Below are 24,124 nucleotides of genomic sequence, written 5' to 3' on the forward strand. Positions count from 1 at the left end.
AAGGTGAGAGATAGCTAAACATTACCATATGGAGAGCTGAACTACTTTTTGTAGCTGGGTTGTGTATGCTAGTTTGGGTGACTTCTTGAATTCTTTAAAGCAAGTGATATGAGAAGCCTTAACTTCTTGGCTTCTCTTGAATAGTAGTAGAAGATTAATGGTAGAATCCAGCGCTGGCCAGTGGATTTCAATATATTAATAGTATCCCTGTTGGCTTTATAAATATCTTCAGCGTATCCAAATGGGTATTTTTAACTAGTTGATCATCAGGCTAATGCTTTGGATTTTTTTTTTTCTCATATACCTTACTTAAATAGAGGCAGTGTCGTGTTGAAATGAGCTGTGTAGAATCTTGATGTTTATAAGCGATATCCATTAAACATTTTTTTTTTTTTTTTAGATAGTTTGTAGCAATTTATTGCTACTTAAGCAAGCTCTGACACTGCAAAAGTGATACTGGAGTTATGTATCTGATAAAATATTTTTCCTACATTATCAGATGGCAGTTGTTTTGCAAGGACAGTTTTTTTTTTTTTTTTTAACTTGGCTATCGTGTGTCAGTATTTATTCATCGAACATCACCAACTCTGTGCAAGGCAGATAAACATGAATTAGAGTTCTTGCCGTGGGAGCTTTCAAAGCTACTAAGAGAGTGTTGGTAATATTCGTTGAGCACTTAAAGGAGAGGTATTTTACTACATAAATACGTAACTCTTACGAAAGAACAGAAGTGATAGGTGCTTTAAGAAAGATAAACATGCATTTTCTTTTAAAGCTACATATTGCTGGTATTCATTCTTACAAAAAGTAAAGTTAGTCCTTTCTTAATTTTTTGATTGTTAGAAAAATACAGTATAGGTGAAACTCTGCTTTAAGAAAATGCAACATCAGATTTATTTCCCTAATAATTTGATGTCTTAAGAAAACCCGTGATATAAATATGCAGCTTTGCAGAACATATCAGTTGTGTAAAAACCAATACTGTAATACCACTTTTACCTTTTGGATTTTAAAGATTAATTGCCTCTCCTATAAGACTAACTCCCTTACCTGAGGCTTCAAGCACATCGCAACTTTTTTTTTTTCTTTTACATTTTTTGGAACACATGTCTCTCCCCCCCCCCCCCCATTCTCTAGATTGATCTTCAGGCTGTTCTTTTTCCTTGGCTCGTCTCATGATTCCTGGAAGTGTGCACAGTGGTCTCAAGTCTTAAGACTATTACTTGAAGTTTTTGTCTTTTTTAGCTTGTTAACTAGTTCTTTCTTTTTTGATGACCATACTCCTCTTGCTGAATTTTTCTTTATTTTAGTAATTTAGTTGTTTAGTAATATTGTACTTTTTTGGTCTTATTCCTACCTGTTTTTCTTATCTGCCTGCTTATTTAGTCAGTATCCTTTTTATGTCCTTAATTACCACTTTTCTCTTTGTCATACCCTGTCTTTTTAAGTTGGAGTTGAATCATACAGTGCTAAAGGGAGAGTATAGTGATCATCGAGTAACTTAATCCCTTTCACTTTACAAATGAGGAAATTAGGGCCAGAGGATTGAAAGTGACTTGTATAGGGGGCTCTTGGGTGGCTCAGTGGGTTAAGCCTCTGCCTTCAGCTTGGGTCATGATCTCAGGGTCCTAGGATGGAGCCATGCATTGGGCTCTCTGCTCGGCAGGGAGCCTGCTCCCCCCTTTCTCTCTGCCCGCCTCTCTGCCTACTTGTGATCTGTCAAATAAATAAATAAAATCTTTTTAAAAAAAAGTGACTTGTTTAGGGTCACGTAATGAGTAAATGACAGTGTAAGGGCTAGAACTCATATCCCTTCACTATTCCTTGATTATACCCTATTTTATAGTTACCTTCGTATAACTTGGAGGGTGTGTAAGACTAGTTTGTAACTCTCTAAGTACATTTACTATGTGAAAATAAATTGCAAAATTAAAGCAAAAAATTTCTTTTGTTCTAATGGCTTATTATCAACAATATAGAGGGTTTTATTGTTTTTTGTTTGCTTAGGACCTTTGTATAGGGAACTCTGACCCCTGCTAGATTTAGATCTTGCTTAGGTGTGTGCATTCATGCATGTGTGTAGTTTTTGAATGAATAATATATTATTTTGGTCCCTGAAGCTTAAGGACAGATACATCTTAGAGGACTCCAAAGAGGGCTGCTTTGTGTACTACAGGTATCATAGCCTGTTTTTGTATGGCCCATGAGTTAAGAATGTTTTTTACATTTCCAAATTATAAAAGATAAGTAGAATAATATTCCATGACACATGAAAATATATATGAAATTCAAATTTCGGTATTCATAACAAAGGTTTTATTGGAACACAGCCATGCCCGTTTATTTACTGTTGTCTGTGGCTATAGCAGAGTTGAGTAGTTGCTACCGATGCTGTATACAGGATAAATTTGAAACTACTTAGTTTGTATTCAAGGCCTAGTACAGTTGATTGTGGCCACAACCTTCCTTTTCAGCTTATCTTTTCTCCCATGAAACACATTTTTAATGCAGCCAAATGGGGTTCTCTCTCACTTGCTTTTCACTTCTTTTTGTACTATCCCTGCTTTCTACTTCTCTGTTCAGAACCTTCATATACATTTTTCCACAAATACCCTATACCTTGTTTATTCTAAAAATCTGACCATTTTAACCTTAGGGATTTCTCCTTCTTTGAAGACCTTTTATGTGACTAGGATTTATTTGGCAATTCATTTGGCAATTATTAATAAATAGTGCTTGGTGACATATATTATGGTCCCAAACTGTAATATACATTTTATGTAATGTTATGAATTCCTTGGCAGCAGAGATGTTTGTGTGTTTCTCTCAATATTCTGTTTTTGTATACATTATAAGTCTAGGACAGTACCCTTTTTTGGAGCAGATATTCAGTAATATTTATTGATGCGGTTACAGGGTGTGAAGAAACTTAGAATTCTAACCAATTATCCCCTACTTGGATGTTTTCTGCAGCACAGTTCATTGGCAAGCTGTTTTCCAACTCTTGCTTGAACACCTTCATGGCTAATCTCTGATAACATCTTTGTCTTACAAGAGATCTGTTATTTTAAGTTTTTGAGCTGAAAGAAGTCTAGACCTCTGACCTGCCATCTTTTGATAATTGCCTTGGACAACAGAGAAATCTTAAATCATTTCTCATAGGACAGCTTTTTCTTATTGCTGAAAATGGGAGAGGGGAGGAGGAGGGCCAGTCCCCTCTGTTCTACAGTCTGTGGATCCTTAGTTCTTTACTTCTCACTTGCTCTCTTTTAGGCATAATCCAGTTTTTAGTATCCCTCCTAAACTGCTATACCCAGAGAAGAGCAAAGGGAGTGTGGTCTATTCATTGTGGTTCATAACAAAGCTTTTTACCTCACTATTTCATTCTACTCTGTCTTTGAATTGTATTGATATTGGCGTTCAGGTCTCTGCTTTTACTGTCTCCAAATTTTTATTTACTGCTTTGTTTTTATTCTCTTTATAAGGATTTTTGATACTAATATTTATTGAGTCTTCACTGTGCGTATTACTGTACTGTGCCATGTTAGGAACATTTTGAGGAAATAGCAAAAATTTATTCATCTCTCAAGTATCTTAGAGTATAATTCAGGATAAGGTACATATCTAATTGTTTTAAAATAGTACTTTAAGTGATGTCCACAGAATATATAAACGTAGAGAAAATGGAAAAGTGGAAGAAAAAACAAAAGAGTAGTTTCATATCTCAGGTTTCTTTCTGCTCCTTTTCCATGCCATAAACAGTTTCTATATGAAACAATGGTGATGATAGTAATAACCAATATTTATTAAGCACTTACTGTATGTCAGATACTGTTATATGTGCTTCATGTATATTAACTCGTTTGAGCTTCACAGTGACCTCACAAGTATATAAAGACCATTAATGTTGAGAACTCCCAAAATATTAAAGCAAATTGTTTTTTATCTCTATTGTCTGGTTTTTAATAAAATCCATCAGGATTTATTATGGTGCGTATCAAATGAATATTCTTTTAATTTTATGTTTCCTAATTAAATTACTTAAGGAAATGTACTACATTGGTCTTTCTTGCTTTTTATCATTCTTTAAAAATTAGTCTTTTTAAAAAAATTTGGGTGTTGATTCTCCTTTACCAGTAAGAAGCAAATATGACAGTTATGTCAAGTGACACTCATCTGTAGTTTACTTAAATTGGAGTGTTTAATTAAAAATCATTAGTATTTAAGATACCATTGGAAATGCTGACTTAATAAAGTAAAAAAGCTGAGTGCAGTTGTATCGGATTCCAAATTTGTCAGGGAAAAAATGGACAGTTTAGGGTTATAGGCATTGAAAGATTAGAAGAAATAGTCTAAAATATTAACAGTTGTTATTCCTGGATATCTGGATCATTGGGCTATATTTAGATTTTCTTATTTCAGCAATGGGTATATACATTACTTTAAAAAAAGTTAGATAACCTAATTGTAGTTTTTGAGGTAATTATTGGTATCGTGTTATAATGTTGTTTTTTATGCTCATGATTTTTATTTTTCCCCTCTCTTCTTGCTCTGAGTTTGCCACAGAGTACTCTGATCCACTTGCATGGCTTCAGCCTTTGATTATAATATACCCATTTCTGTCTTCAGCCCTGACCTCTCTTCTAGATTCAGATTTCCACCTGCATACCTGATATCTCTATTTGGTTGTATGCTAGGACCCATAGATTACATGTAGGTAATATCAGGCTCATATCTCTTCTGTCTCCTCGTATTCTCTTCTCAACACAATTCTTTCTATGTTCTGTTCAGTTAGTGTTGTCAGCATCTATTTATTTAAGTTCCGAGATTTTTTTGACTCCTCTGTTTTCCTTTTTTTCATATTTAAATGAGTTCAGGTCTCTGACTTCTAGGCTCTTTAGGAATCTGTCCTCTCTACAACTGTCAGTTACTTTCTAAAACAGGAGAGATTATGATTTACTTACTTTCTAAAGTTTATAGTTAATAACTTCTGATTGCAAATTGAGTAATAGGTACTATTTGTAAGCACTGTGTGCAAAATACTGTGGTAAACCTTTTGCATATGTTATCTTATTTAGTTCCTATCATACCCCTTTAAGACAGCTGCTATTCTTCATAATCTTATAGTTGAAGAAGGTAAGGCTTTGAAGAGGTTGAGGACCTTGCTCAAAGTTGTAGAGCTGTTTAGTTCTAAGTCAGTATGGCCTTAACCAGTGAAAGTACTTCATAATCTAGCTTCAGTTGTTTTTTTTTTTTAAGTTTAATTTTTATCAAAGCTATATGTGTACATGTTTAAAAAGAGTTGAATAGTTCTGCAGGACTATTGACAGAACAGTCCTCTGTAAATTCCCTCTTCCTTTTGTTTTGGGCTCTTTAGACACAATCACTTTCAATTCATTTCTTTGATAATTGTCTCCATATCTCAAAATGTTCTGTCTGTATTGTTCTTTCTTGAGTTTTCAGTTTAAGGCATTATCTACTGACTTACTACAAGTAGAAGATAAGGTGTACCGCTATCCCAAGCCATACCCAGACGACACTTCTCAGTTCTGCTCAGTCTTCCCAGTATTGTCATATTGTAAGTAGTTTGGTTATACCAGTACTCAAGAGTGTGTATCAATGTGACTATAAGCTATTCATAATTGAGTCTTGTAGTTTACTGTTATTATTTTCCTTTGCTGTATATTTTGTTTTTCCTGTGTTAATGTTTTTTTTAAAAACTTGCTTTTGTTTAGTTTTCTGTGTACTTATCATTAATTTAGCAAGAGGTTCCCAACAGGGGGCAACACAGTGGACATTGGCAATGTTGGGAAGGCAGGGAGTATGCTCCTAGGCCTATTGGTGGAAGCAAGCTCTGCTGCCAAACATCATCCTACATCCACAGCACAGACTCCCACAAGAAAGAACTGTGCAGTCCAAAATGTCAATAGGGACACTGTTGAGAAGCCGTGATTTAGTCCAGTTCTCTCAAGTGTATAAATCTCCTCTTACTCTGTTCAAACCTACTTATTTTTTATTTAAGTTTTCTTGAATTGCAGCTGTTGTCTATATTTGCCTTTACTATCATCTTAGTAGGCCCGCTCAGGACTCTATTGTATTGGGGCTCTTAGTTCCATATCTGATGTCTTCTTTGCTCATTTTGTCATTTTGGAGGATCACTTTCAATAGCTTTCTGGACAGCATATACTTTTTTCCAAACCTCACATGTCTGAAAATATTTCTGTCCTCTTGCTTTATAGATCATTTGGCTAGGCAGAGAATTCTTAGTAAAAAATAATTTTCTCTCAGAATTTTTTTTAACATTGTTCCATTGTTTTCTTTATTTCAGTGTTGCTGTTGAGACATCAGATGCCTAGAAGATTCTTTTCCCCTATTTCGAAACTTTTTTTTTTTCCCTTTCTAGAAGCTTTGAGAATCTTTTCTCCCAGAGTTTTGAAATTCCTATGTTATGTGCCTTGGTATAGGTCTTTTTTAAAATCCATTTCTGTCAAGTTCAGGGTAGTCTTATTCAGAAATTCATCAGTTCTGGGTAGTTTCCTTAAATATGTATCCCCCCCCCCCATTTCTTCCTTCGGTTTTCTCTCTTCTCTCTCTTGAGTTCCTATGGTTTAGGTTTTGGGCCTATGGACTGGTTTCTCTAATTTTCTTACCTGTTTTCTTCTATTTTCCATTCCTTTCCCTCTTGCTTTATGGAAAAATTTTCTCAACTTTTATCTTCCAGTTCTTCTACTACAGTTTTATTTCTGCCATCATATTTATAATTTCCAAGCACTCTTTTTTTCTTATGAAAAAAATTTTAAATATCCTTTTTCTGTCTTGTGGATACAGTGTCTTCTCTCTCTTAGGAAATTAGTAGTAGTTTTTTTCTCTACACATTCCCCCTTTCCTCCAAATTTCCTTTTTGTGTTTATTTGCTTGGGCTTTGTCTTTCATATGAGATGCTGTCCTTGGATGCCTGGTGATTCTTTGAAGTCAACTCTTACTTAAAAGAAGTACCTTGGGCGCCTGGGTGGCTCAGTGGGTTAAAGCCTCTGCCTTCCGCTCAGGTCATGATCCCAGGGTCCTGGGATCAAGCACCGCATTGGGCTCTCTGCTCAGCAGGGAGCCTGCTTCCTCCTCTCTCTCTGCCTGCCTCTCTGCCTACTTATGATCTCTGTCTGTCAAATAAATAAATAAAAATCTTAAAAAAAAAAAAAAAAAGAAGTGCCTTAAAAAGCTTAGCAGCCCTACAAGTGGATGATTATGGTTTTCCCTGTAGAGTGATATGGCTGAATAATTTCCTTGCAGACTCCCAATGACACCTCTTTTCTCTTGGGCTGGATTGATTTCCCAGAAAAGATTTCTGATCTTATGCCTAGAGAGAGCAAGCTTGGGGACTGAGTAGGAAAAAGGGATTTGGGTTTCATCATTAAGTATGCAAATACATTTTCATTTGTTCTCCAGTTTTCAGTATGGCATTCTTCACATTCATTTGAGACTAACATCCTCTAGTGCAGAGATATCCAGTTTCACACTCTCAGAGGTCATGTAACCTTTTGCCAGAAAGGGTCAAGGAGTAGAAGAGAGGTCTGGGAGTTCTAACTGCTTCTTGAACAAATCTGTGCTCCTAGTTGGACTCCGCCCTTAACTCCCAGAGTGTCTGAAACTGACAGTTTCTGAGCATTTTAGGGTCCCCCCCCTACTATAATTTAAAAAATTTTTGGAAGAGTTGCAGAAATAATAGAGAATTGTCATATACCCTTCAGTGAGCTTCTCCTCATGTTAACATTTTATATAACTATAAAACACTTGTCAAGAGTAAGCAATTAACCATATTTTACTAGTTTTTCCACAAATGGCCCTTTTTGTCAGATTCAGGATCCTACACTGCATTTAGTTGTCTTATTTCCATAGGTTCTTTTTATCTGTGACAGTCCTTACCCTTTCCTTCTCTTTCATGACCTTGACGCTTTGAACAGATATTTTGTATAATGGCCCTCAATTTGGGTTTGTCTGACATTTTCTCATGATTTATGATCTCCCTCATGAGGTTGGGAATTAAGAGAGAGATATTGCGGATGTGATGTGTTCTTCTCAGTATGCCATCTGGAAGGTGTGGGAGAATGTGATGCACTGCTAGTGATGTTAACCTTGATTACTTGGGTATGGTGCTGTCTGTTAGGTTTTCTCCACTATAAAGTTACTGTTTTCCTCTTTAATAATTACTAAATACTTTGAGACTGTGCAGATACCTTGTTGAGGCTTAAACTTCTGCCCACCAATTTTAGCATCTATCTATGGGTCTTGTCTTATTACTAGTGCATTCTAAGAGTAGTTTTCTATTTTCCTCATTTCTGTATTTATTAATTGGACTTCTTTGGTGAGGAAGAGTTATCCCTTCTTCCCCATTTATTTCCCCATAATAATTTATCAGTATAGACTTTTGGATATTTACTTTATTCTTTGGATTATAATCCAATGCTATTATTATTTATTTTGCTTTTTAAGCTGTTCCAATCTTGGCCAGGGGAGCACTTTCTGGTTGGCATCTGTGTGTTCATCCTTGCTTTCTGAGAACTTACTTTCTGGCGCCACATTATGCTTCAGCCCATGGTGTATTTTCTCTGCGCCAACTCTAGAAGCAACCACTTCTCCAGGGAGTTTATGGGAGTCCTTTGGTGTAATTGTAAATGTGATATAAACCAGGTGTCTTTGGTTTTCTTCTAAACTAATAGAGAATTCAGCTTCTTTACATGTAATAGTCATTACCATTTGATCTGCTTTCCAGCTTTTGAAATCATGTTTCTGGTTCCTTATGGGTTTATGCTCTTTAAAAAATGTCTTAACTCTTGTTTTGAAGTTATCTTGAGAAGCTTCAGCGCTAAATGCTTATATTCAATCTATCCTCTTTAACCAGAAATTCCTAACTTCATGTATTTGTCTCCTGCCCCAGGCCAGTTTTGTTTTAGCCACATTTGGCTACATTAGTTGCTCTTCCCAGATGTGCTCTATGCTTTCATGGGTCACTTCTATGCCCTTGCCCTGAGTGGATATTATGAAGTACTTTTTTATCATCTGTTTTCTAGGGAGTTTTAAATTGGTGAACTTTAATTTTGCATGAAAACTATTATTTAAGTGTTTTCTTAAGTACTTTCTTTAGGATTGCTTCTTTCTTATTTTCCAGTTTTTTGATTAGTCAAAGTTTTTGCTTCTCAGTATCAAGGTACTATAATTTTTTGCTGAAATTGAAGGGACTGAGTTAGTACATTTCCAGGGTACTAAAGTACCATGATAGCCCAACTTGGAAAGAAAAGGTTATATTGAAAATAGGGGGCTGGGAAAAATATATCACTGAATATATAAATTTAAATATCTGTTGTCAGTTAAGATTACGGAAGACATCTACTTTTGAAATTGATTCATTTGTCTTTAAGGATCTTCTTCAATTTAGGCAACATGTTTAGGTGTCCTGGTATGCAGAGGCATATTCTTTTATGAGGTTTATTACACAGATTTTAAAGTGTTCTGTCCAGGTACTGTTGGCTTGAAATCTACTTTTGTACAAACACTCTTCATTGTACAAAGCCTTTGGGGCAAAATTATTGTGATTGGCAATGATGACAAATGATTGGCAAAACTGACGTAATCAAGATTCTTTTTTTTTTTTTTAAGATTTTATTTATTTATTTGACAGAGAGAGAGCTCACAAGTAGGCAGAGAGGCAGGCAGAGAGAGAGGAGGAAGCAGGCTCCCTGCTGAGCAGAGAGCCCAATGCGGTGCTTGATCCCAGGACCCTGGGATCATGACCTGAGCCAAAGGCAGAGGCTTTAACCCACTGAGCCACCCAGGCGCCCCCGTAATCAAGATTCTTAAAGAGTACTCATTTCTCTTGAGAATGATTTGCTGTTGGTATAGTGTGGATGTAAGTGTAGGGTAAGTAAACAGAGGTCTCCTCTCTGCCTTATTACGTATTTCCATTTACTTTATCTCTAGGGTTGAGAGCAATAATAATTTATTTCTATTCTTTTGTTTAATAGAACTAAACTGAACCATGCATATATAAAGTAGGCGTTGATATCAACATTTTTATTTATATAAAACTGTTGCTATAACCCACTGTTGAGAGATTACTGTTTTTGTGAAAATTACTGAGATGATGGGTGTCGAATTTTAATGTTTTTTAAAAACATGCTCTTAAAATACTATCCAGCCAGCAAAATCTAGCTCTTCTTACTTCCCACAAATAACCATTTCTGATTCTCTTTCAACCTGATTACATTTCCCTAACCCTGAAACCCATTGCACTATATCTTTGGACATTTGAAAAACTATACCCCCTTATAAGTTACATGTTACTACATTATTACCTTTATTAGATTGGAAAATCTTCAAAGGCAGGACATGACAACCCGAGTGCCTGGGTTCAAATAGTAGCTTTGTGACCTTGGGCAAGTTACTTAATTTCTTGGTACTGTATTTAAATGAGGATACTAGTAACTACATCCTAGGCTTGGGAACAAGAAGTGAGTTAATACATGTAAGGTTGCTTGCACATAATAAGCACTCTATAAATGTCAGCATACCCCTCCATTATGTTATTACTTTCATCTTATTTTCTTTCTAGGGACCAGCGCAATGTGCTATGCATTGTTGTCCAGTAAATATTGATTAAATGAAAATGAAGTCATATTTAGTTATTGAATATACTAGTCATTACAGTTACAGTTCTAATTATGACCTGTTAGCTAAATATTTATGTGTTTGCACAAATCCTAAATGATTGTTGGATTCGACAGGTTCTTTTATATCCTCAAATATTGCTGATATAAACATATTGCTATTCTTACTGCTTTAATTGAAAACTAGAACATGTAAGAGTACAAATGTTAAAAGTAAGTTTTTGAGTCTAATGAGGTTCTGAGAAAAATCGGTTTATATGTATACCAATTGTCAAGATGCCTTATAAGATTAACAGATTACTGCTTTATAAGATTCAGTGTGAGATGCTATTTTAAAGCAGGATCCATGGGACGCCTGGGTGGCTCAGTTGGTTAAGCAGCTGCCTTCGGCTCAGGTCATGATCCCAGCGTCCTGGGATCGAGTCCCACATCGGGCTCCAGTCCCACATCGGGCTCCTTGCTCGGCGGGGAGCCTGCTTCTCCCTCTGCCTCTGCCTCTGCCTGCCACTCTGTCTGCCTGTGCTCGCTCTCTCCCTCTCTCTGATAAATAAATAAAATCTTAAAAAAAAAAAAATAAAGCAGGATCCATGTTAAGAATAGTTTGTTTCTGAAAGAGCTTTATGTATGTGATAATTCTGACTTTTAACTCTAGAGTAGAGCCAGTCGACAGGGATGAAAGAGACTGTTCCTGTCAGTTGTACATTGATTGTGCTCTAGATATGATGCTGCGTTAGTTGACTCATATGAGACTTGCAGAGTCTTTCAGAGATTAGCCTAGCAAGCATAACATGCTTGTATTCAACAAATATAGTGGCTTTCAAGTAAAGAAAAATTAAGGGCCATTAAGTAACATAATTAAGAAGAAGTCTAGAATTTAAACTTTTCTGTATATAGTGAATCTCATACCTTTGCTGAGATTAATAGGTTTAGCTTTAGGAAGACCATGGATCTCATTCATGACTTTATGTGAAGTTTTGTAGTATAACCAAAATATTGTAGTTTGACTATACAAATGATATTTTCCCGTTTCAAATCATACTTAGCTATTTTCATTTTTATCATAAACATCCTTTAATTTTTCTTTGTGTAGGTTTCTATAGTTTCTGATTCAGTAGAATTCATTATTCAGTTAAACATTGAGTTAGTAGCTGCTAGAATCAGGTTCAAAGATAAATAAGATACCCGACCTAGTTCTAGTTCTAGATGCTAGTCTAGTTAATTTAGTTAGAAGGAGTAGCATTTAAAACACAGAGGTTGGGGCGCCTGGGTGGCTCAGTGGGTTAAAGCCTCTGCCTTTGGCTCAGGTCATGATCCCAGGGTCCTGGGATTGAGCCCCGCCATCCGGCTCTCTGCTCAGCAGGGAGCCTGCTTTCTCCTCTCTCTCTCTGCCTGCCTCTCTGCCTACTTGTGATCTCTGTCTGTCAAACAAATAAATAAAATCTTAAAAAAAAACAAAACACAGAGGTTTGTAATGCATTTTAGGAATTGACAAAAGTTTAGTATAGATGGATAGATTGTTTGGGGTTGAGTAGTAGAAGATGGTTCTGGAAGACTGTGTCTTATAAGTGCTGAAGGCTTTGTATGCCTGTGAGGAATTTAGATTTTTTACTGTGCAAACATTAGGGGGCTTGAAATCAACTTTTTCCCAGAAAAAGTTAACAAGTTTGTGATAATATTTATAAATCTAATTCCTGAAACTTTTTCACTGAAACATATTTTACTTGCATGAATGTTTTATGTCCCTACTTTAATATTAAAAATCTACACACAAATGAAAATGGGGAAGGGGGAACTTGCTAATAATACCTTATTCTTTTACCTGTTTTTTTTTTCCCCATTTGCAATAATTTAATTAGGTACTTTTTTGTTTTTTTAAGAATGAAATGTTTCCCATCATAATGCATCGTAAGTGCATTTCCCACATGTGAGTCATGCTGGCAGAATCTCTTTTGGCACATTTGTTACATTTTTATACGGATAACACACAGGTAGGTGTCTTCAAATATGCTAAGCAGGTAGGCCTCATTTGCGTCCAGATAAGTGCCAGGAGCTGTACTCCTGGGAGTGTAGATATGTTTTGAAGTCCTGAGCAGATTCTCACATTTGATGCTAGAAGGGAAATTTGCAAGTGGGAAGTTCAGAACTTCTGATTTTCACTGACAGTACAAGGCTTATAATGATATGGTTTCTTCACATAAGGACATTTTGTGAGTGACTTTTGTAGTTGATAGTTTCCTAAGTGCTTTACCACTGATTGGTTTGTAGGCATTAGTCTTGGTAAGGGAGAACTAGTATGGAGTAAGTAGAATGTAGAACTCCAGTGTTCACCCTCTTTCTTTCGGCTAAAGCTCAGCAGGGTAGATGTGGCACTGGTACTGGAGAATGATGACTCTCCTGGGGACTCTTATGGTGGCAGCCACACAACTGAGAATACCACAAGGAATGTTGTTAATTAGGGGATTAATGAAACCTTCCTGAGGAAATCTCTAATGTTCCAAATAAAATTAAGACTTTAATATTTAGCCCCGAGGAGCTCTTGATTATAACCCCAGTTCTAGGTTGCATTAAAAAGTCAAATTTTGTGGAACTCGCTTCCTAAAAGATACGTATTGCTTTACTCAATATAAATAAACTATGAGTTTATATACATTTACTCCGGGGCGCCTGGGTGGCTCAGTGGGTTAAGCCACTGCCTTCGGCTCAGGTCATGATCTCAGAGTCCTGGGATCGAGTCCCGCGTCGGGCTCTCTGCTCAGCAGGGAGCCTGCTTCTCTCTCTCTCTCTCTCTGCCTGCCTCTCCATCTACTTGTGATTTCTCTCTGTCAAATAAATAAATAAAATCTTTATATACATTTACTCCATTTTTATTGATATAAAATGGCTACCATTTTATGTGCTTAGGTGCTTTCATTTTATTGCCCTTAATTTTAAATTTATAGCAAGTTGTATGATTTATTACATTATGTTTATTTATAGTACTTTGTGGTAATGGAAGGCAATTGGTGAAAAATTAGATACCTAACAATGAAGTCTCTTATTAAAGGACATTTGAGAAATATTATTGCTTTAATTTCGACATTTTATATTCACATGTCTTTTAATATTTATTTGGCATTACATTATTTACTATTAACATGGCACACATCCAGACACAGAAAGAAACAGACACAGAAAAATGTTTCTACAATTCAGTAGTATGATTTAATACTGGAAGGGATATAGTAGTTAGGTATTACAGTCCCTTCACTACCCCCCCCCCACTTTATTTTTGGATCAGAAAAACGTAAAGGCCGTAAAAGCTCAGGAACTTACTTAAGGTCTCAGCTAGTGGAAGAGCTTGAATGAAACTTTTTTTTTTTTAAGTCAGGTTTACCGCGGTATAATTATGTAATAAAGTTTGCCCTTTTATGGTATACAGCTTTGTGAATTTTGACAAACTTAATACAGTTGAGGCCCCTTGTGGACAGTGCCCTACCCCTCCGTGCTTCCACTGTCCACCTCACACTCAGGGCTCTGCAACCACTGATGTGTTTTCTGTCCTCATATTTTGCCTTTGTAGAACATCATATAATTCATATAGTATGTAGCATTTTGAGTCTGACTTCTTTCCTCTAGTATAAAACTATGAGAGTCATTCATGTTGTTTCATGTATCAGCAGTCTTCCTTCTTAGTGCTTAGTGCAGCGATTATTTCTCCATTCACCAGCTAATGGATATTTATTTCCAGTTTTTGATGATTCTGAATAAAGCTGCTGCAAGTATTTGCATACTTGTGTTTTGGGCGGTAAATGCATCTTTAACTTTGTAAGAAACTGCCAAACTTCTCTGAAATGGCTGTACTATTTGCATTCTGATGAGCAGTGTATGAGCATCTTAGTTGCTCTGCATCCTCCTTTTTGGTACTTGGTAATGTCAGGGTTTTTTGTTTAGTTTTTGCTTTTTTTCTTTCTTGCCTTTTTTTTTTTTTTTAAGCATTCTAGTAAGTGTATAGTGATTTTTGTGATTTTAATTTGCATTTCTTTTTTTTTTAAGATTTTATTTATTTATTTGATAGAGGTCACAAGTAGGCAGAGAGGCAGGCAGAGAGAGAGGAGGAAGCAGGCTCCCTGCTGAGCAGAGAGCCCAATGTGGGGCTCCATCCCAGGACCCTGGGATCACAACCTGAGCTTAAAGCAGAGATTTTAACCCACTGAGCCACCCAGGCGCCTCTGATTTGCATTTCTTTAATGACTGTTTAATGACTGTTGATGTAGAGCATCTTTTCATGTGCTTGAGGATTTTTATTAATCCTGACCCAGAAAACATATTTTATGCAAGTATTACATTTGTTCAGTTCTGATAGGAGAGAGAGAAGACAGAAGAGTACGGGTTCCCAAGGAGTTTATGATTTACATATGGAAGACTGGTAATCATGTTAAATGGTGATGGTATTTGAAATCCCAGTTCACATAGCTCCTGGTTTGGTGAAAAGAAATGGTTTGGAAATCAGAAAACACAGTGGTTTGACTTTGCAGTAGTCGCTTAACACTTCTTTCTTTTTTTCTTCTTTCAAATAAGGGACTTGGACCAGATAAGGAATAAGATTTGTCTCTAAATTATAAACCTACAGGATCTTTTAAAGTAGTGGGTGTTTTTACTACTTTTACAATAGTAGGTTTTTACCCTTTGTGAGAAGGCCATGCAATCAGAAAACAAAAAAAGATCTTTGCAAGTTTTTTCTGTCTGATGAAGTTCATATTATTCCCAAAAAATAATCTTTTGCAGTCTTAAACATCATAAATTATAAATTTTACTGTAGTCAAGGATCTTTTTTTAAGTCTAAGGATAGTAACTGGTAGTTTCATAATACCTTCTGTGTGATATTATTATATTATAACTTGTAGGGTATTTTCAGGATATTTTCTTTTGATCTTCAGAAAAAGTCTTTGTGGACCTTGAAAACTAAATGACTTGCATAGGATTATACAGGTAAAAAAAAAAAAAGTAGCCATCTTGACTAGAGGGTTCTAGCCTTGATCTTTTGCCCTGTGCAGTACATTGCTCATTTGCACTATAGGCCTCTCCAGTAGGAAGTAAACGGTCATCTAATAGTTCTGAGTAACCTATATATTTTTTCAGTTGTACCGTTTCATGTTCAGAATATTATAAGAATAATATTGTTACATTAAAATTATCTATGCTTCTAAATAAGCACATGGTAACAGATAATACAATACACAAGCTTCTTTGATTTAGTAATAATACAGTAGAACATTCAAGACCTGTAAACAAGTCAGTTGTATCACGAGCTGAGTCACTGCTTGTCAACAACAGCCTACTCACAGAAGAAAACTTAGCTGTAATCAAAAATAAAGATAACAGGAATAGTAAAGGGCTTATTATTGCCTCTCCTGAGAGTAGTTTGTTTAGTTTCTAAGTTTAGATACCTATAGTGTGTTATTAGTGGGATACCCATTACCAGTAGTAGAATAACTATTAAATGGAGTAAAGCAGAAGTGGGAAGAGTATTCCCCCTTAGACGTAAGGGGAAAAATAATGTCATTATAACTTTATTGCCACAAATATATTAACATTATAAAGTTGTCAGTAAGCCTATATTTCTTAGGAGATCCATGTTCATATATGACCTTAAGGCAAGTCAGTTCAGGTCCCAGAATTTCTTTTTACCCATCTGTAAAATAAGGAGTTTAATTGGATGTCTAAACGTCCATCAGCTTTAAATATTATAATTCTGTGTCATATGTGATGAGTTACATGATTGATGGTTTCATAACTGTCAAGTAAAATATATTGCTCATAGTTAATTTTAACTTTTTTTTTTAGGTTCTGAAACTTTGTTATTCATTTTTGACTAATTGAATGGGTACTTGATGTAATTGTTACAAGTAAAAATAGATTACATAGAATTCAGAGTTTTATATATTTAGTTTTCTGATTATAATATGGGGTTCTGGGAGCTTGCTTTATGGGTGTTTTAAAAGAAAGTAAAATGCAGTTATCAGAGGGGCTCACTAATACTAGAGCACAAAGGGCAGGTATGAACATAGGTATTTTTACAAAATTTTAAAAACATACTCTAAGTCATACTGTTTGTTATACTTTATTATAAGTAAAGTAAGTTATACTGTTTATTATACTTTATTATAGTGTGCTATATGATTTGGAAACAAATGTCATAAATTGACAGACAATTGATGTTATATCTTATTCAGTATTAGTTTAAGTTCAGAAAATCCATATCCTGATACATTGAATAAGTACCTGTTAATATTGCAGATTCGTGGGGCACATGCGTGGCTCAGTGGGTTAAAGCTTCTGCCTTCAGCTCTGGTCATGATCCCGGGATCCTGGGATTGAGTTCCACATGGGGTTCTCTGCTCAGCAGGGAACCTGCTTCCTCCTCTCTCTCTCTCTGTTTCTGCCTGCCTCTCTGCCTACTTGTGATTTCTGTCAAATAAATAAATAAAATCTTTTTAAAAAAGTAATGCAGATTCTTTTATCACAGAATTTATATTTGTATATGTATATGTACAACATAGAGTGTAGTTACAATTTTTTATGCTTTGAACTGAACTTTTATAGCAAGTACAAAGTTGTCTTTTAGAAAATTCATATATGAAGATTTGAATTTAGAAAGCAGGTTAAAGCAGATAGTGATTATTATCAAACTCCTTTTTTTTTTTTTAAGATTTTATTTATTTATTTGACAGAGAGATCACAAGTAGGCAGAGAGGCGGGGGTGGGGTGCGGGAAGCAGGCTCTGCGCTGAGTAGAGAGCCCAATGTGGGGTTCGATCCTAGGACCCTGAGACCATGACCCGAGCAGAAGGCAGAGGCCCAACCCGCTGAGCCACCCAGGCACCTCAGACTTCTTTTAAATAGTAAAAGCCCTTGCAGTAAAAACTTTTAAAATTTAAAATCAGTTTGGAAAATTTTGAAACTTTCAAAATCAGTTTTTAGAAATTTATTTAAAAGTTTTAAGGCCATACTTTATACTTCTAGTAGCAGAAGCTATGTATTATGAAATTATTTTCCTGATTTATTTTGTTTAGCAAATTCCCTTAAAGACTTATTTAGACTTTCCTCTTCTGTGGTTCATTTTTTTTTTTTTAAGATTTTATTTATTCATTTGACAGAGAGATTACAAGTAGGCAGAGAGGCAGGCAGAGAGAGAGAGGAGGAAGCAGGCTCCCCGCTGAGCAGAGAGCCCGATGCGGGACTCGATCCCAGGACCCTGAGATCATGACCTGAGCCAAAGGCAGTGGCTTAACCCACTGAGCCACCCAGGCGCCCCTGTGGTTCATTTTTGGTAGTAAATATTATAGATTAGCCATTTCCATTTTTTAGCTAAGCAGAATCTTGCATATAAATCTGCCCTTTGTTTGTTCCTATATACTTATTGGTCTTTATTCATGTTCATATGGAATCTTTATGATTTTCTGAAGTAATACTCCTGACCAATCTCCTCAAATCTTTGGGCATATTTGTTTTCTTTGAGTATATTAACAAGAGGAAAAATTCTATTTTTTTCAAAGAACTGAAACAAATCCTACATATATGGAAGAGATTTCTTTTGAGAAATTTGAGCCTACAGTATAATTTTACGCTGGTGAAAAGGTAGGTAGGGTTAAGAAGATGGAACCATTTGGGAGAAGTTGTAGAGAGATACTAGTGGGAATGGAGTTGAGGAAAATTGGATCTAAGAAAGTCTTGTATTTTTGTTGGTAAATGGAGTTTGTATCATTTTCTGATTATAATGATTTACAGAGATGTTTAGAATGGCTTAACTGTTAGAAATGCTAAATAGCAAGAGGATGGGGAAATGTGATATATTTGAATGATTTACTTTACTGTAACTACAGTTTTCATCCACATTAAAATGGAAACAGGAAATGACTTAATTCTTGAGAAGCCAAAAATTGAAAAAATTACTAAAAAATTGTAATTTGATTCATGTTAAATTTGATAATGTCTTTACCCTTAATTCTCTTCTATTTATATACTCATTCCTAAATTAAATATTGGAAATACACTGAATAAAAAGTTCATGATCAGGTTTTTTTTTAAGTATGATTAAAATTTTTATATTTGGGAACTCAGCTTCTTGGCAGTTAACTTCTGTAGTTAACAGTTTTTAAGTGAACAAAGTGAGTTTTAAATTCTGAAAATAAATTTTGTTATAAGGGCATCTTAAGGAGTACTAGGTCAGTTATAGCCATTCTCTAATCGCTTACTGCCTGTCATCAATATTGTAATATTATTCAGGAAATAGGACATGTTTACTATTAAATTTTTAGCTTACGTATGTAGATATTTTTGGTCATGTGATTACTTCCTATTTGATTAACCATCTTTTAATGTGAACTTTTAAGTTGAATAAATAATCTCTTTATTTTGATGTTCAAATTACTCTGGACTTGGCGGGTGAGAACCCTTTCAGCTGGCTCCTGTGTCCTTTTGACATGTCTCACCATTCTTGGAGTACTACCTTACTTTCTGGCAGTGCAGGATATTCCAAGCTTTTGATTGTACTTTTCCAACCCTAGCACTAAGATCAGTCATTTGTAAAAAGATCTCTGAGTCCTTTTGGTGGAGAATGGTATTGAGAAATCACGATCTGGGGATTAGATGTGTTTATTGTTAACTGTTAGAAATGCTAAATAGCAAGAGGATGGGGAAATGTGATATATTTGAATATTTACTTTATTGTAACTAAATTAAAAAAATTTTTTTAAATTTTGGTAAAATATACATAAGATATACTTAACCAGTTTTAGGTGTACTTTTTTTTTTTTTTTAGATTTTATTTATTTATTCAACAGACAGAGATCACAAGTAGGCAGAGAGGCAGGCAGAGAGGGAGGAAGAAGCAGGCTCCCCGCTGAGCAGAGAGTCCGACATGGGGCTTGATTCCAGGACCCTGAGATCACGATGATCTGAGCCAAAGGCAGAGGCTTTAACCCACTGAGCCACCCAGGCGCCCCTAAGTGTACAGTTTGTTAGCATTAAGTACATTTGCATTGTTGTTCTACTCACCATCATCCATCCACAGAAATCTTTTAATCTTGGAAAACTGTACCCATTAGCAATAACTCCCTATTTCCCTACCCTCCCACCCTCACCCCCTCAACCTCTGGCAACTACCATTCTGTTTGAATTTGAATTCTGTTTGAATTCTAGGTACCTCATATAAGTGGAATCCTACAGTATTTGGGTTTTTTTTGTGTGTGTGTGACAGGCTTATTTCACTTAGTATCATTTCCTCAAACTTCATCCATGTTATAGTTTGTGTCAGTATTGCCATCCTTTTTAAGGCTGAATAATATACCATTGTATTTATGTATATATGTAGATACACACTACACACACACAAACATACATAACACTTTTATAGTCCCTAATATTTAATCATTTAATATATCTATATCTGTATAAATATTTGCTTCCATCTTTTGGCTGTTATGAGCAATGCTTCTGTGAACATGGGTGTGTAGCTACCTATGAGTCCCTGCTTTCAGTTCTTTTCGTTACATACCTGAAAGAGAAATTGCCAGATCCGTGGACAGTTTTAGCGCTCACGGCAGGTCATATATTTGGAAAACTTTTAAGCTGAAATGATGTAAGTTGAATTTTATTTTGGAGCATACTTGTGGATTTGACTGAGTTAATGATGTCTAGCTTTTTGTGGAAATAACCCAAACATCACATTGAGTCAACTCTAAATTATTTTATAGTATAGAGTTTTACACAGTGTGTTGATCGAGCAGTGCTTTAATTACTTATTTAAAATAGCACTTACACATTACCATAGAATATATCATTTTTAATACAAATGATTCTTTCCATTATTATCATTTCTGTTTTGAGAACTTCCTTTAACTATTCTTTTAAGGTAGGTTTGCTAACAACAAATCTTTTAGTTTTCCTTCATCTGAAAATGTCTTTATTTCCCCTTCATTCCTGAAGGATATTTTCACTGACTATAGAATTCTAGCCCGACAATTCTTTTCTTTCAGCTCTTGGAAATATTGTGGAAAATACCTACTTTTGTGATATTTGACAAGAAATCTGCTACATTTGAATTGGGTTTTTTTTGCCTTTGTAGATAAGATGTTGTTTCTATTTTCAAAAGCTTTCTTTTTCTCTTTAGTTTCCAAGGAGTTGTCTTATGATATGTCTTGACATGAATTGCTTTGGATTTAATCTGTTTGGGATTCATTCAGCTTCCTGAATGTGTAGATTTATGCCTCTTGCCAAATTTGAGGAGTTTTCAGCCATTATTTCTTCAGTTAGTTTCTCATGTCCACCCCCTTTCCCCTTTCCCTCCAGGACTTGGTTGACATGAATGTTAGTTAGCTCTTTTGTTATGGTCCTATGGATATTGAGAATGACTTTTGGGGGTCTTTTTTCTTTATTGTTCAGATAAAAATGTCTGCTGTTCTTATCTTCTGGGTCACTGATCCTTACCCTCCTTATCTGCATTCTGCTATTGAGCCCACTTAGTGAGTTTTAATTTTAGTTTTTTTGTGATTTCTTTGCTGAGACGTTCTGGTTTTGTTTTGTTTTCATATGTTTCATGTGTATTTATAATTGTTGAACATTTTTATGACCGCTGCTTTACAATCCTTGTCAGATGATTCCAACATTTGTGTCATCTTGATGTTGGCATCTATTGATTCTCTTTTCTCATTCAAGTTGAAATTTTCTTGGTTCTTGGTATGACAGGTGACTTCAGTTTATCATGGACATTTGGGGTATATTACGAAACTCTGAATCATACTTAAACGTCTGATGTAACAGAGGTCTGACACCATGCCAACAGGAGAAAGTGTACTCCTTCATTACTGAGAGGTGGGGATGGAAGTCCAGATTCCTCATCTACCTTAATTTACAGCCTGGGGTGGTGCCTTGTTATTCCTGGGTGGGGATGAAGTTCAGGTTCACCTTAAACTTCTGTGGATACGGGGACAGGGAGAGTCACTTGGTTCTTTCTACCTTGAGGCCTTCACTGATAGAGAAGTGAGGAGGTACTTCTTAACCATTGGGCTGTGATGAAAGTCCCACTGCCCACTTGTTTTTTTTGTAATGCCGCTCTGGTGGAAGAGTGTGGGAAGGAAGGGAGTGCCTTAGACAGTTTAAGAGTGGAAATCTCTTGGACCTTGATGGTGGGAGTGGAGGCAGAGTTAAGTTATTTTTTTCTTCCCCTGCAATGTTTGGCTGTAGTATGATTAGTGTCTAAAAGTTGTCAGACTGTCCCTTTTCTGATCCTTTAGCTAGAGAAACGCAGTCTTATCTTGGGGCATTTTCAGTCTGCTGTATTAGGCAAAAAGAAATCCAGGGAATTAACCACCATGTCCTTCATTCTTCAGGTCCTGAGTCTCTACCCAGTCTGCTTCCTCTTCACTTTTCAGTGTCTTCTTATCTTTAATACATAATGCTTTTAGTTGTATTTAGCAGGTGGAATAAAAAGATGTGTATCTACTCCCTCTTGTCCCAGAAATGGAAGTGTTAGCTTTTTTTTTTTTAAAGATTTTATTTATTTATTTGACAGAGAGATCACAGTAGACAGAGAGGCAGACAGAGAGAGAGGAAGGGAAGCAGGCCCCCCCGCTGAGCAGAGAGCCCGATGCGGGACTCGATCCCAGGACCCTGAGATTATGACCTGAGTCGAAGGCAGAGGCTTAACCCACTGAGCCACCCAGGCGCCCTTCTTTTTAATATCCTTTTAAGAGGCTTCCACTCTTCCTTCTGGCCTCTGTTTTCCCAGATAAATATTACTTGAAGTAGAAGAATCTTACTAGTAGTTCATTATTGTAAGTCTTCTGATTTTTGCTCTCTTTAGTTCCTTTAACTGTTTTCCTGTGTATTACTCTCATATCACCAACAGTCTGCATATTATCTGTTAATGGTACCTGATCTTGATTGTGCTAGTTTTTATTGTTTGTTTTCTATAGATACATCTTTCTGTTTGTTGTACACACTGAGTATCGTTTTTTGAAATTTCCCTAGATATCTTTTCCATGTGTACTGCTGCCTAGGAAAATTGCTTTTGTTTTCTTATTGTGCACTTGTAATTGAGCAGGTAGGTGTTTTGTCTCTTCTGTTTGAGAGGATAGGAGTAAGCTAACCCTTTAAAAATTTTACTTAATATGTAAGTTGACTAAATTTGGCAAGATTATTTCTTATGATTTACATATAAATTATAAAAAGAAGTACATGTTCAATGCTAAATATTTGGAAACCCCAAAAAACATAAAGGGAAAAAACACCGCTAGCTCTAACCCTCAAAGACAGTACTGTTAATACTTTGATATGATTCTTTAATTTTGAAATTTTCCCTTCCTTTTCCTTTACAATATAGACTTTTTTAATTAATTATTTTTATTAACATATAAGGTATTATTTGCCCCAGGGGTGCAGGTCTGTGAATCGTCAGGCTAGCACACTTCACAGCACTCACCATATGCACAATATAGACTCTTAATGTTTTAAGGCTAGCATTGTTTTTCTTCATGTTTTTTTTTTTTAAAGATTTTATTTATTTATTTGACAGAGAAAGATTACAAGTAGGCAGAGAGGCAGGTAGAGAGAGAAGGAGGAGGAAGCAGGCTCCCTGCTGAGCAGAGAGCCCGATGTGGGACTTGATCCCAGGACCCCGAGATCATGACCTGAGCCGAAGGCAGTGGCTTAACCCACTGAGCCACCCAGGCGCCCTTTTCTTCAGGTTTTAAGGCTAGCATTTTTTTTCTTCATGTTTTAAGGCTAGCATTGTTTTTTAGCAATATCTTGGTTATTTTCTCTTTTCCGCATTTCTCATATAATGTTATTTTAAAATATTTATTTATTTATGAGACAGAGATCACAAGTAGGCAGAGAGGCAGGCAGATAGAGAGGAAGGGAAGCAGGCTCCCTGCTGAGCAAAGAGCCTGAAGCGGGGCTCGATCCCAGGACCCTGGGATCATGACCTGAGCCAAAGGCAGAGGCTTCAACCCACTGAGCCACCCAGGCACTCCTCATATAATGTTATTTTTAAAGACTGCATGGTATCCCATTGCATGTATTTATTATAATTTTTCTGTAAATTATTTTCTTTTTTGGCTAGACAGCTTTTGGTAGATTCTTATATTTACAGTCACATTCTGCTGAGTATCCTTTTGTATTCACATCTGTGCATTCATTGACTAAACCCTTGGATGGATTCTTAAAGGTAGAATTGGTGGATTATCACCTATGTCTTGTTACTTTTTGGATGAAAAGAATGGGTTTATTTCTATTTAAAATTTTTGTTTTGGCCATATCTATTGAGATAGGTTTTAAATTGATACTTTTTATTGTATTAACTACTCCTTAGATTTTTCTTTAAATTTGATCATCTTTATTCGTGGCTTTGTCTAGGTAATTACTTAAAATGTTGAATACAACAGGACCAAAGATAGATAATCTTTTGGCATAATTTTTTAGTTGTGG

The 24,124-nt window shown here is 35.8% G+C and overlaps 1 protein-coding gene across 2 annotated transcripts in view; it reads left to right on the top strand.

The window, feature by feature from the left end:
- Window positions 1-24,124, top strand: part of USP47 (ubiquitin specific peptidase 47) — a 111,924-nt gene that overhangs the window by 801 nt on the left and 86,999 nt on the right. The window lies entirely within an intron of this gene.

This window comes from Neovison vison, chromosome 7, assembly GCF_020171115.1.
Source record: "Neovison vison isolate M4711 chromosome 7, ASM_NN_V1, whole genome shotgun sequence".
NCBI classification, from domain to species: Eukaryota; Metazoa; Chordata; class Mammalia; order Carnivora; family Mustelidae; genus Neogale; species Neogale vison.